Source organism: Mustela putorius, unplaced genomic scaffold, assembly GCF_011764305.1.
Source record: "Mustela putorius furo isolate JIRA1106 unplaced genomic scaffold, ASM1176430v1.1 tig00003962_pilon_pilon_pilon, whole genome shotgun sequence".
In the NCBI taxonomy this organism is placed as follows: domain Eukaryota; kingdom Metazoa; phylum Chordata; class Mammalia; order Carnivora; family Mustelidae; genus Mustela; species Mustela putorius.
This window is the reverse complement of record NW_025422106.1, coordinates 14,927,388-14,939,576: the sequence shown is the minus strand read 5'-3', so window position 1 is coordinate 14,939,576 and position 12,189 is coordinate 14,927,388.

The following is a 12,189-nucleotide window of genomic DNA, read 5'->3' as shown; positions in this document are numbered from 1 at the left end:
CAGGGTGTAGAAAAATGTGCATAATAAGAGCACATCTAGATATTTGCTTCTCTCTCTAAGAACATCTCTGGAAGGAAGCTCCCAAGGCAGCCATCATGCTTGCTTCTCGGTAGAGGAACTGGGATCGTGGAGGATGGTGTTAGGAGTAGCTTTACTTTTCGGTGTATTCTCTTAGATTCCTTTAATTGTAGGTCAGACGAAAGTACTACCTATTCAAATAAACAAATACAATTCACAATTTAAAAGGAGCTGGGGGGCACCTGGGTGGCTCAGTGGGTTAAGTGCCTGCCTTCAGCTCAGGTCACCATCCCAGGGTCCTGGGATCGAGCCCCATATCAGGCTCCCCGCTCAGTGGGGATCCTGCTTCTCTTGCTATCTCTGTTGTTATCTCTGTCTCTCTCTCAAATAAATAAAATCTTAAAAAAAAAATAGAAATCTTTTGGGTCTGTCCACTTGCGTACACTCGTATCAGTACATGTCCTGGGATGCCCACGTATGCGTATGCCGACATACATGCACGATTCCGATTTACTTTGCTCACAATTGCGGTTTTGTTTTCCCAGATAAACCTAGTTCCTGAGGCCTTCCCCCGCGTCCCCCGCCCCCACTCAATAATCTTCGATGGCTCCCTATTGTCTCTAAAGTCCAAACTCCCTGTTCTGGTCTCATTATCTCCTGTTATCTGACCCCGATCTACCTCCCACCCCTCCCTGCTCCTCGCTCCTCGTCTTCCCCACAGGAAAATGGAACTACTTGCTCTCCCACCTGCTGCTGTCCCCGCTGTGCCCAGGACTGTGCTTCCTGGGAAATCAAGAACCGCTCTCCTCCACGGCCACAAGTCATCGGCACTCTTTAAGCCTCATCACACACCTCTTCCTCCAGGAGGGCATCCTTGATACCTCAAGCTGGAAGTGGTCTCTCACTTTTTATCTGCAGTTCTCTTACAGCGCATAGGTTCTTTGAACCTGATAATAAAGCCATTTCCATACCTGAAAACTCTTCTCCTAAGCTATTGGAAGGAAGACAGGGTTCACGCTTGATTCCTGTTTGTATTGTCCTCAGAGCCCTGGGGAAGTGTCAGACACATACTAGGTATTCAAGAAATGCTAAAGGAATGCATAGGCCTAAGTCTAGGTGGTGGGTAAGTGTGTCCAGCGTTTGTATCATCTGCGTCATCATTGTCACCCTCATCGTCAGCAGTGGGGAAAGACTTCCGCAGCTCTACTTGCGCACAGCCTGTGTGGGGCCTTCTGGAGAGTGGCTCAGCACGAGCACATAGCCGCCCATCCACGCCCACCAGCCTGGCCGCAGAAGAGGGGCCCAGACGTGACCAGACGGTGAGGCAGCCGCATTCCAGACGGATGAAGCACGCCTGGGAAGTCACATGTCTGGCTCACCAACCCACCTGCAGGCGCTCAAGCTTTACAGACCCTCAGGCTGACCTGGGGTTCGAGTCCCCCCTTTTGCTGTGTGACTGAGCAAATGACAAGTCACTGAGCCTCGGGCCCTCACCTATGACATGGGAACAGCCAGACCTGCCTCAAATGTTGCTCTGAGGATGGGCGAGAGGGTCTGGTAGGTGCCTTGCTGTGGACCTGGCATCTGGCAAGTTCTCTGGGGCTGATTACCCAGAACCTGGGCCTGCCAAGCCGCAGACATTCGGGAAGTCACATCAGCCCGAGCTAAACCTAGAAAGGTAAATGTATTGCCAAAAACCCCATATGCCAAGCAGCTCTTTACTGCAAAGCCAAACAGATTTTTTCTGGCTCAACTATTGTTTGGGTTTGTTTTGCCACACTTAATGCTCTGTTGGTGAGAACACTCAAGACCTACCCAGGGTATGGGGCATACGATGGAAACACATGCGAAAGGACTGTGAGTGTGTACACAGACCCATGGAGGTGTGTGCTTACCGTGGAGAGGCATGCACATCCGCTCACATGCCAGCGCACTCCCCAGTGGTCACACAGGTGAGCGTCCCCATGACTGTCTGCCTAAGGCCATTCATATGGTAGCATCGGCATGGTGACCTTGGTTGACGAGAAAGTGCTGTCACAGGGAAGAACGACTCGGTGGAGAGACGACCAGAAAAGATAGGGCAAAAAGGAAAAAGACATGTAAAGACTAAAAATGTGAGGGAGGGGTAAAAGGCGACAGAGTGAGGGGGCTAAGCACGAACTTGAACCCCTCGTGGGTTGAACCCTCCCGCTGCCGATTCCCAGCTCACTAACTCAGGGTGGTCACTCCCCCTATCTCTGCCTCAGTTGCTCATCTGTAAGACGGGGCTGAGAAGAACAGCACCACTCATTGGGACCGTGGTGAGGACTGAGTAAGTGAATACAGGTAAAGTGCTCCATGGAGCCTGGTACGACCACATGGTGGTGAGGGGCCTGGTGCCCCCCCCTCCAAGCCCCGAGCCTCTTTCCTCGGCTCCAGGCTTCTGTCCTTCCTCCTCCCTCTCCGCCCCATTGTGCTCCCTCCGCACCCCACAGCATCCTGGTCTTTGCCAGAGCCAGGCTGGGAGCAGGCAGTGCGTGCCATGGGCAGGGAAAGAAAGCCAAAGGGAGCAGGAGGAGGTAGAGACGCTGGCTCTGAAATGTGGCTTCTTTCTTTCCCGTTTCCCTAGCCACGCTCCCAGAGGCTTGGGAGGTTTGGGGGTGGGGGGTAGAGGGAGGGCTCCAAAGAACAGACAATCCCAGCTATTCCCTGGTGGGCTTGGGGTCAGGCCCCCTCCTCGCTCCATCTGCCTCAGCCACAGCCTGTGCCATCCTGCTTGCCAGCCCAGCCCAGCCCAGCCCTGCCCAGCAGGCTGGGATCCCAGGCCGTGCCAGCCCTGGCCCACCTAGGGGTAGGAGCGGGCTGCAGCCCAGGGTCTGCAAAGGGCTCTGTCACTTCGTTTGATTTTTCCATATCCCCTCTTTGCTTTCAGAGCCCCGGTCTTCCCCAGCCCTGCGGCTCTGACTCTGGTCTGTGCCAGCCTCTGGCTGTCTCGTCCATCCCTGCATCTCTGTCACCACCTGCCTGGGAGCTCCTGCCAGCTCTGGGCTCAGGAAGCGTCAGGCCCTGTCAGCCTCGGCTCCTGCACACCCCCTCCCCCCAGCTGAAGTCTGGAGACCCCAGCATCTGGAGGGGCTGGCTCTCTGCTCTGGCTGCCCTGGGCCCAGGGTCCCCAACCCTGCTCCCTACCCCTCCTTCCCCTCTTGTCCTCTCCCCAGCAACTGGAGCCTTCTTGCCACCCCTCTGCCTCCTCCCTGCCCAGGACAGCTTGCTTCCCTCCAGGCCTTGGCTGGAGGCTCACAATGAAACTGCCTCCCCCCACACACTGGGAGGAGGAGAATCACCATGGCAACCAAGAAAGCCTCTCCTCCCTCCCCTTCCTCCCCTCCCCTTCCTTTCCTGGCTTCACTAAAGGGGCTAGGGGTCTGGTGGGGAGTCCGAGGTCTCAGTGATACAGGATGGAGAATGACAGGCAAACGGGAGCGGCTGATGGGAATGTTTGTGAGAGAGCCGGACGAGGGTGGGACTGCAACTCCTGAGGAAAAGGGTCCAAGTGTGTGACTAGTGTGTCCTCAGCCACCAGTGGAGTCCTCCAACGTGGCTGGGCTTCATCTGGGCAGCTGGATACATACAGAGCCTCTGGCACCATGCGAGATCTACTCAAGCCCAATCTCCAGAGTTGGGTCCTAGGAACCTGTATTTTAGAAATCCTCCCCAGGTGACTCCTACACATCCCACCATTGAAGACCCACCAGGATCTGTCCACAAGGCTGGAAAACAACAGACCTGTGTTTTATTATTATTATTATTATTATTTAAGATTTTATTTATTTATTTGACAGACAGAGAATCACAAGTAGGCAGAGAGGCAGGCAGAGAGAGAGGAGGAAGCAGGTTCTCCACAGAGCAGAGAGCCCGATGCGGGGCTCGATCCCAGGACCCTGGGACCATGACCCGAGCCAAAGGCAGAGGCTTTAAATCCACTGAGCCACCCAGGCGACCCTGTTTTATTATTATTTTTTTTAAAAAAGGATTTTATTTTTAAGTAATCTCTGCACTCAGCATGGAGCTCAAGCTGACAAGGCCCAGATCAAGAGTCGCCCGCTGCATGGACTGAGCCCGCCAGAAGCCTCCCAACCCCATGTATAAATCCTAGCTTGCTTGTACAAAGTCAGGTGGCAACCCTTGCAATCTCTCTAGAGCTCAGTTTTCACTTCTGTAAAATGGGATTACAGGATCAGCTCCACAGGGGGTTTGAGAATTGGCCCTCCAGGACAAAGCACCTTCCATAGACCTTGACCGTGGCTGTCTCCTGCAGGAGGCTCTGCCATCTCCAGGGGGAGAGGGAGGAGCTGAGCAGGAGGGGATGACACCCTCCCACCAGGGCCTGCCCGGGCCAGGCCTTCTCTGCCATTATGTGTTACAAGACACTGCAAATTCTCCACACCAGAGCAACACGAAATCATTAAGGCAAAACAATAAATAAAGGCCCAGAAGTTATTACAGCGCTGACAAGCACACAATGCCGTCCTGCAAAGCAAATATGAATTATTTCAGAACATTTTAAGATGAAAAATCCTCTCTTCTTCCTGCCTGGCCCTGTAATCCATTAACTCCTCTTTTCACCCTCTTTTCCAGAGGGGGCGGGGAGAGTGGCCATGCCAGGGAGGGGGGTGGTCCCAGAACAGGGCTTCCTGTGCCCCAGGCGGGCCTTTTCCTGCTGCCAAGTCAGACTGGAAGCCAGCCTGCTGCTTCCTTGGCCTTGAACACCTTCTGGTTCGCTCCAAGCATCTCCCTGTTCCTTGTCTCTACTTGGAATCAGTGTGTAAAGAGGACCGAGAACTTCTACCTCTCTGTCTTTCCGAGTTGACAGAGAAGCCCCCAACAGCTCCTGGAAGAGGGGCTATGTTCTTTCCCATTTAGAGATGGGAAACAGAGTCAGAGGGTTCAGAGGGTTACTCTGGGCTGGTAAATCGCCAAGTTGGGCCTCAAACCTGAGTCTTGGATTCTGGGCGTAAATGGGACAATATATGCTGAGTACTTGCGTGGCATAGTCGAAACTATTATTACTCTTGTCACTGTTATTATTATTTCTAAGTACTCTTTCTAATAGGCCCCAGCTGTCCAGTCCTGTGGTAGTACTGCTGTGGCCATCTGTCACTTTTGACTGCTCAGCATCCCTTCCCTGTTTGCTGGTAACAGCACCCCTCGCCTTTGGAGTATGGCCCCCTCCTTTCCATGTCACCTGATGAGCTGTCAGTCCCTGTGCTATGCCCTCTTCTGCTCCCCGGCAGGGACGTGAGGTCCAGACTTACTCAGCCCTACTGTGCCCACCTCCTGACCCCAGGGTTCGGACCTTCACAATGCTGAGCTGGGATTTTCCACCCAGATACACAGACAGGCCAGGATCCCCCCTCCCTCTCTTATCAGCTGGACAAGGGGGCCACACTTCACGCTGCCCCCCACAACATGGAGGAAGCCTGTCAGGAGGAGGGAGCATGTGGTCAGCACCTAGAGAGAAGTGGAGGGTAAAGGCTCAGTGAGACTTTCACCTGCCCTTTGGGATTGAGTGAGAGGGACGTGGGTTTCAGTCGCTCACTCGGATAGGCCCAGGTGCTGTGTGTGCTTGCACTCAGTACATGTCCTTTAGCAGTGGCCCCAGTGACGTGGCCTCATCACCTCCTGACCCCTCCAGGGGTATAAGAGACTGAGTGCCCCCTAAACCAGGGATGTGTGTAACCACAGCCGAACCACAGATTTATCCTCTGGGTGGTTTGGAGCAAGCCCCACTTCTCTGGACCTCAGCTTCCTCATTTGTCAAACGAAGGTTAGGACTATATTATCTCAAAGGGGTCTTGTACTGAAAATGCTCTAGAATTCACTCTGTACGCTCACGTGCACTAGGCATGGGCCAAAGGTCTTCCACGTGTGCACTCCTGCCAGCCTCTCCCCTTCTATCTCCCATGATTCCTCCCCCGCCCACTTCACCCCTTGTACTCCATACACCTCTGCAGTCCTACATTCTCATTTACTTTTAGCTCCTGGAACAAATCATCCAACCATCCATCCATCCATCCATCCACCTATCCGTCCATCTTCCTATCCATCCATCCATCCATCCATCTGTCCATCCATTCATTTCTCTGTCAGTCCATCCATCCAGCCAGCCAGCCAGCCAGCCAGCCAGCCAGCTATATTATCAATCCACCCACCCATCCAACGAGCTCCTGAAATATGTCAGGTACCGTCTCTGATGCTAGAGGGACCGCAAGTCCTTGCCCTCATGAAGCGAACAAGTGAACACCGTGTGTTGAAAACTAGGAAAGGGGAGATATAGGACAGTATGGCAAACTGAGAAAACTGAGGGTCTAAGAAGTATGGGAAAACTGAGGGTCTAAGAAGTTCAGAAGCATGGCCAAAGCCCTAGAAGGGGGCTGTAGCTCTCACAGAGGAAGGGATAGTTCTTTAAGGCAAGTCTTAAGGGTTGAATAAAGAACAGTCATGGGGAGAGGGGAAGCACATTTCAGGCCATTGGAACAGCACAGAGAGTGCTGGGGTAACAGAAACTCCTAACAGAAAGTGCGTAATCAGCAAAATGATGAGAAATGCAATGCGTGGCCAGAGATGGCAGGAGGCAGGCAATCATGACAATCTCTTTGCCCTTCTGTCCATTTGGCAAACTCCTATTCATCCTTAAAAACCCTGCTGAGAAAGTGCCCTCCATTGACCCTGGAGTTAATTGCTGTTTCCTCTGTATCTGGCTTGTACTCCTTAAGTGCACCTGTTCCCCTGCCCTATAGTGAGTGACCTTTTTCCACATTTGTCCCCCATCTTAATGTTCCTTTAGGGCTTGAAGCTATTTGTCATTGCAGTGCCTGGCACATACAGGTACTCAATAAATGCTTTTGGATGGAATTGAATCCCACCGTGTGTGTGTGTAGCCATGAGATAACTATGTTTGTGTTTGAGGAAGGAGCAGGAGAAGTGACAGGCATGTATGTGGCTATCTGTGTGTTTGGATTTAAATTCAACAATGTTTCCAGAGAGCTGTTTGGAGCCAGTGGACTGTGACAAGCTGCTGACCATTTTCTCAACACTAAGAAAACTCGCTGGGCTGGAGGGGGGGTGGTGAAGCCAGTTGGGCTTGAGGCTGAGCTGCTCGCCCCTCCACTCCCCCACCCCTCCTTGCCTTCCCTACACACCTGTGCCCACTCGGTGCCCTCAACTCTTCAGGGCTCTGAGGCAGGGTAAGGCAGAAGATTGAGGCTACAGCCCCCACCTGGGTGCCTACTGGCTGCTGGCTGAGCTGGCTTCTTTAGCAAAGAAGCTGATGGTGGGGGGGTGGCAAGTCCCAGGCCCTAGAGGCCATTGTACAGCTATGGGATGGGCAGAGGAACAGCCTGACATGGGGGGATAGGCATTTGACCAGATGAACTCCTCCAGGAGAGGTCTGCCCCAATGTTCTTGATCTATTAATCTGCTTCAGCTCTAAGGGACCTGGTACTTTCCTAGAGCAAGAGAGGCTGGCCAGTGGGGAAGGAAGAGGGAAAATGAGCTACTGTCCCCTCACCCCACCATGTCACCTGCAAGCCAGGCCCAGACCAGAGGCCCTTTACAGTCCCAGCAACGCTGAGATGTGGTGCTCCCCCTCCAGCCACGTCCATCCGTCAGTCAGCATGCAGCCCACCCTGTGATTTTGGGGGTAGGAGGAAGCTGTCGGTCTTTGAGGAAGATCTACCATGCGCAGGCTCCTGGCAGAGTCACATTTAATTCTTGCAACAATCTTGGGCAGACACTATCACCCCCATTTAGGAGATGGGAAAACTGAGGGTCTAAGAAGTTCAGAAGCATGGCCAAAGCCCAGAGATTCGGCTCTTTTCTCATCTATTCTGCGGCCCTAAAGCACTGATGCCTGACCTCAGGAGGCTACCCCATCAAGAAAGGAGACAAGACACACCTGAAGATGTAACCAGGCATAGCCTCCAGTTATAAGCGTGGGACCCTCAAGCACCCTCTGCCCACAACTGTCCTCGGCCAGGACTGCCTATCCTTCTCTCTGCTTCTAAGGATGCCTGGGTTCTCTTCTTCCTCTTCCTCTCCTTCTGGCCACTTTATCCCCCAGAAAGCCTTTTTTTTTTTTTTTTCTTTTCTGCTGTGGTCTTGGTGTAAGACTGAGGACAGAAGGCCCCGTGTTCTGTTGTCATTGTAGGATGGGAAGGAAGAGAGGGGCAGGGATCCTGTGCCTGGAGGCTAAGGTTGGACCTAGAATGACCTTTCCCTTGTCTTTCTCAAGGTGACAATGACCTTGAGCAGATCACCGAAGCTCTCTGTTTCCTTACTTGTAAAATGAGGCTCCACCTTGCAGAATTTTATAAAGGAGATGAAACGAGGTCATGTGTCTCTGGCTATGTTGCCCGCACTCAAGGAAGGTTTGAAAATAAAAATGGTGAGTTGCAGGGTGGCTGGACAGGAGAGAGAACAGAGCTGGTATTCAGGGAGGAGTCAGTTAAGGAAAGAGTATAGTGGTGTGGCGGGCTGGTGGGCTGGGGGAGCAGGAGGCTGCATCTGGGGAGTGGGGCTGGGCAAGGAGAGGTTGAGGAGGGTTCTGAATCCCAAGCTAACTTTGGACTTTGTCTTAGGGATTAACTGTCTTCACACTTGGAGTCCTTTGTTCAAATGAGATCCTGTCTGGAAGTCTATCTAATAGGGTAAGCAGATAATTGGTTAGATTGAGAATGGGAGGTTCCAGGATCCTGCTTTTCACCCTCTGTCTGTATCACCCCCCAGGTCCTAGGAAAGGCTCCATGGAACTCACGGAGCAACACTGAGAAGTTCTGAGCCTCCACAGTGGAGAATGAATCTGAGTAGAACCAGAAGGCCTGAGCAAGGAGAGTGGGAGGGAGGGCTCAGTGTCCTCGATCTCACTCCTCCTTGTGAGCCCCGTGCCCTCAGCCCATATACACGTTGACTGTGGCACCTGCTGGGAAGGCTGGGTCCAGCTTCTAGTTCTCTCCTGGTGACAGAATGCAGTAGGTCTCACTGCTGGCAGGAAGGCTCCGGAGAAATTGCCTTACGGGGTGGCCCACCACATGGTCAAGGGTCCATTCCGTCCCCTCCAGCATTTACGCACTGCCACTGCCCTTCTCTGGCGGGGGTTGGGCACATCCTTTCCTCCGCTCTGCTTCTCTACCTGGCCAGCTCCTCCTTGTCATCAGGCCTCAGCTGGGATGCGACCTCCTCCAGAAAGCTTTCCTTCTCCCCCTTCGCACTGGATTGGATACCCCACTCCACGCCCCTGCTGCCCGGGGCTAGCCTCTCTTGTAGCCAAGGAACCCTGAGTGCTGTCGTTGTCTGTCCATGTACCTCGCTTCTCTGTTGGGTTTTAGGTTGGACGGTGGGGATGATCCTATTGCCAGAACCTAGCATGGTACGCTCTGCCGAACACAGTTGGTGCTTAAAAATCCTGGTAAAGGATGGGTGCAGGGAGAGCCCCAACGAGGGTGTGCGCTCTTGACAGATGAGGGTTGAACTTCCGAAGGCTGGGAGGAGAGTGAATCCAGGCACGGGGTGCAGGGCTGGGGGTGGCACGGCTCCACTAGGCAGGTCTCCCTCTCTCCTCTCACGTGTCTTTCCTGCAGGGGGCTTGCCCTCCAAGATGTACTCGCTCTCTGTGCTGTCCGGCTGCCCAGCGCTGGGCATGCCCGGTCATGTGTGTGTATGCATATGCTGAGGCATCTTAGCTAGATCTTTGCATCCCTGGTCCTGAACGAGTATGAGTGGGCGCAGAGCTGCCTGGCTGTGTGTGCATGTGCACGCGCGCACTTATGTATTCGCATGCGGCAGCGGTAAGTTTGGTGTGTGCATGCGTGTTTGTGATTCCAGGTATAGGTGTGACCCCTTTGCGCACCCAGCTCTGCATGTGGGACATGACCAGGTGTGTTTTTGTATCTGTGAGCATGTGTGTGTGCTTGCCCAGACAGAAGCGTGATGGCCACTGAGGCTGGGTAGGGCCAGGTGCGTTCCGTCACAGCGCCCTGATTAGCCTTTGCTTGCAAGCATTTAGGTGACAATTTACAGCTGCACCTGACCCTGGCCTCTCTGCCCTGTCCCGTGTGTGTTGCTGCGGCTGCCCCCTGGCCTCTGCCCACCCCCTGCTCCCTGGCCACATAACTGTGATTTATGGCCAGCCTGTGGGGAGAGGCCCCCACTCCACCGCCCACCTCTCTGCAGCTCCTGCACCAGATGGGAGGCCTGCTGCCCCCGGAGAAGCTCCGCTGGGGAGGGAGAGGCAAGAGGCCTGCCGCCGGGCGCCACTCGGACCCGTCCCTCGCCCACTGCCCACCCGCTTGCCGGCAAACGCCCGTCATCCTATCTTGGGCTTGTTCTTGGCTATTGGAATTGTGAACCGAGGTGGGAGGTCAGAGTCTGTGACACAGAACAGAAACTGCCCGCGGTCTTCTCGGCCTCTCTGCCCCAGACACAGAGAGCCAGATGGACAGACACGCACAGATGAAGGCATCGGTAGGTCCTCCTACGGGGACGCTCAGAGGGTCAAGTCTGACACATGCACGTGTACACACACACACACACACACACACACATACACGGAGTGTTCGTGGGGGATCTGCATATGTGTGGGGGCTGGGAAGGGAGCCAGGCCCCCCGCAGCCAGGCCAAGCCTCCCCCACTCCCCACTGGGTCCCCGCCTCTCTGCTCCTGCATCTACACTCCCTGATGCCAAAGGCTATCTTCTCCAGCTCGTGCCAATCCATTATGAAGGTCCACTCAACCAGCAAGGGCATTTCTGGGGGGCGTCTCGAGGTGGGCCCTTGGGGCCCAGGGCCCAACCCCGGACTCCCAGGCTAGCCTTGCTGGGTGCAGGGGGTGCTAGAGAGACCCCGGGCTGTGTCAGGCTGAAGGTGAGTGCTGGAAACAAAAAGATTGGAGTAAATTATTATTCCCCCCATGGCTTTCCCAAGGAAAGTGGAAGCAGCAGCCTGAGGCCCGTTTTCCTATTTGATGGGGAATCAGATAAATGGCAGGCAGCTTGCTCTGATAAGGCCTTGCTCTGGGCACAACCTCTCTCTCTGAAACCCTCTTACTATGCATAGAGGAAGGCTATCTGTGCAGCTGCACCTTGACACAAATATATCTGCACCCGAGATGAAGCAATTCCCCCAGAAATTACAGCAGGGGGATTGCATCTGAGGAGGGGGCCCTGGGGAAAGGTGGGGGCCGCATGGCGGGGGGGGGGTGGGTGGGGAGGAAGGCAAAGCCTGGGCAGACAGGGAGGAGAAGAGGGAGGCGGCCGGGAGATTGGGAGTGGGGAGGAAGAGGTCAAGAGGACTGCACCAGGGAGGGGTCCAGAAGCATCTCCATATAAAATTTACACATTTTTTTCCCCCTCTGAGTGGCTTTCACAGAAATATTCTTCTCCTCCTGTATCATCTTCTTAATAGGGCAACCCCTCACCACCCCCATTCCCCACTGCCCTTACCACACTCTCCTCTGCCCGCAGAATTAAAAAAAATATATATGTGGACAATAAAATAGATTTTACAATTAGCTGCCTCAATGGAGGGGTCTCAGCTGCCTTCACATTTTTTCTTTCCAGAGGGGGCGTGGGTGGTAACGCAATTTGCATACATAAGTACACAAATAAATAAATGTTTTAGAAAACAGGGAGAGCACAGAGTTCTGAGCGTTCGGGCATTTGAAACACTTTTCCAACTTGTCACATGGCTGTGTGTGTATGCACGCGCACACGTATGTATGAACACGTCTACATGTTTGTCTGGGTGCGCTCTCACAGGGATAACTGCTGCACACGCAGATACACACAACTCCCTGCTCTTTTTGCTTTGTCTGTCAATACACCACACCCTCCCTTTCTCCCCGCTGCCATCAGTGTCTGCCCATCTCAGTGAGCCCCTGTATCAGGCCTCCACCCTCCCCGCTCTGAAGACCTGGAGCCTCCAGCCTCCTTGGAGGTCTCTGGGAAGCCCTCTGGCCCCAGGAAGAGTAGCTTAAGTGAGAGACATCCCACCAGGCACAAGGGTCCTGTCTTCTGCCAGACACCCCCTCCTCTGAGCTCCTCCTTGGCTGGGCAAAGGCGCCCAAGGGCGCTGGCAGCAGGCTTGGCAGGACACATACATGGGGGAAGGGCAGTGGGGCCATGAAGGATGGGAGATT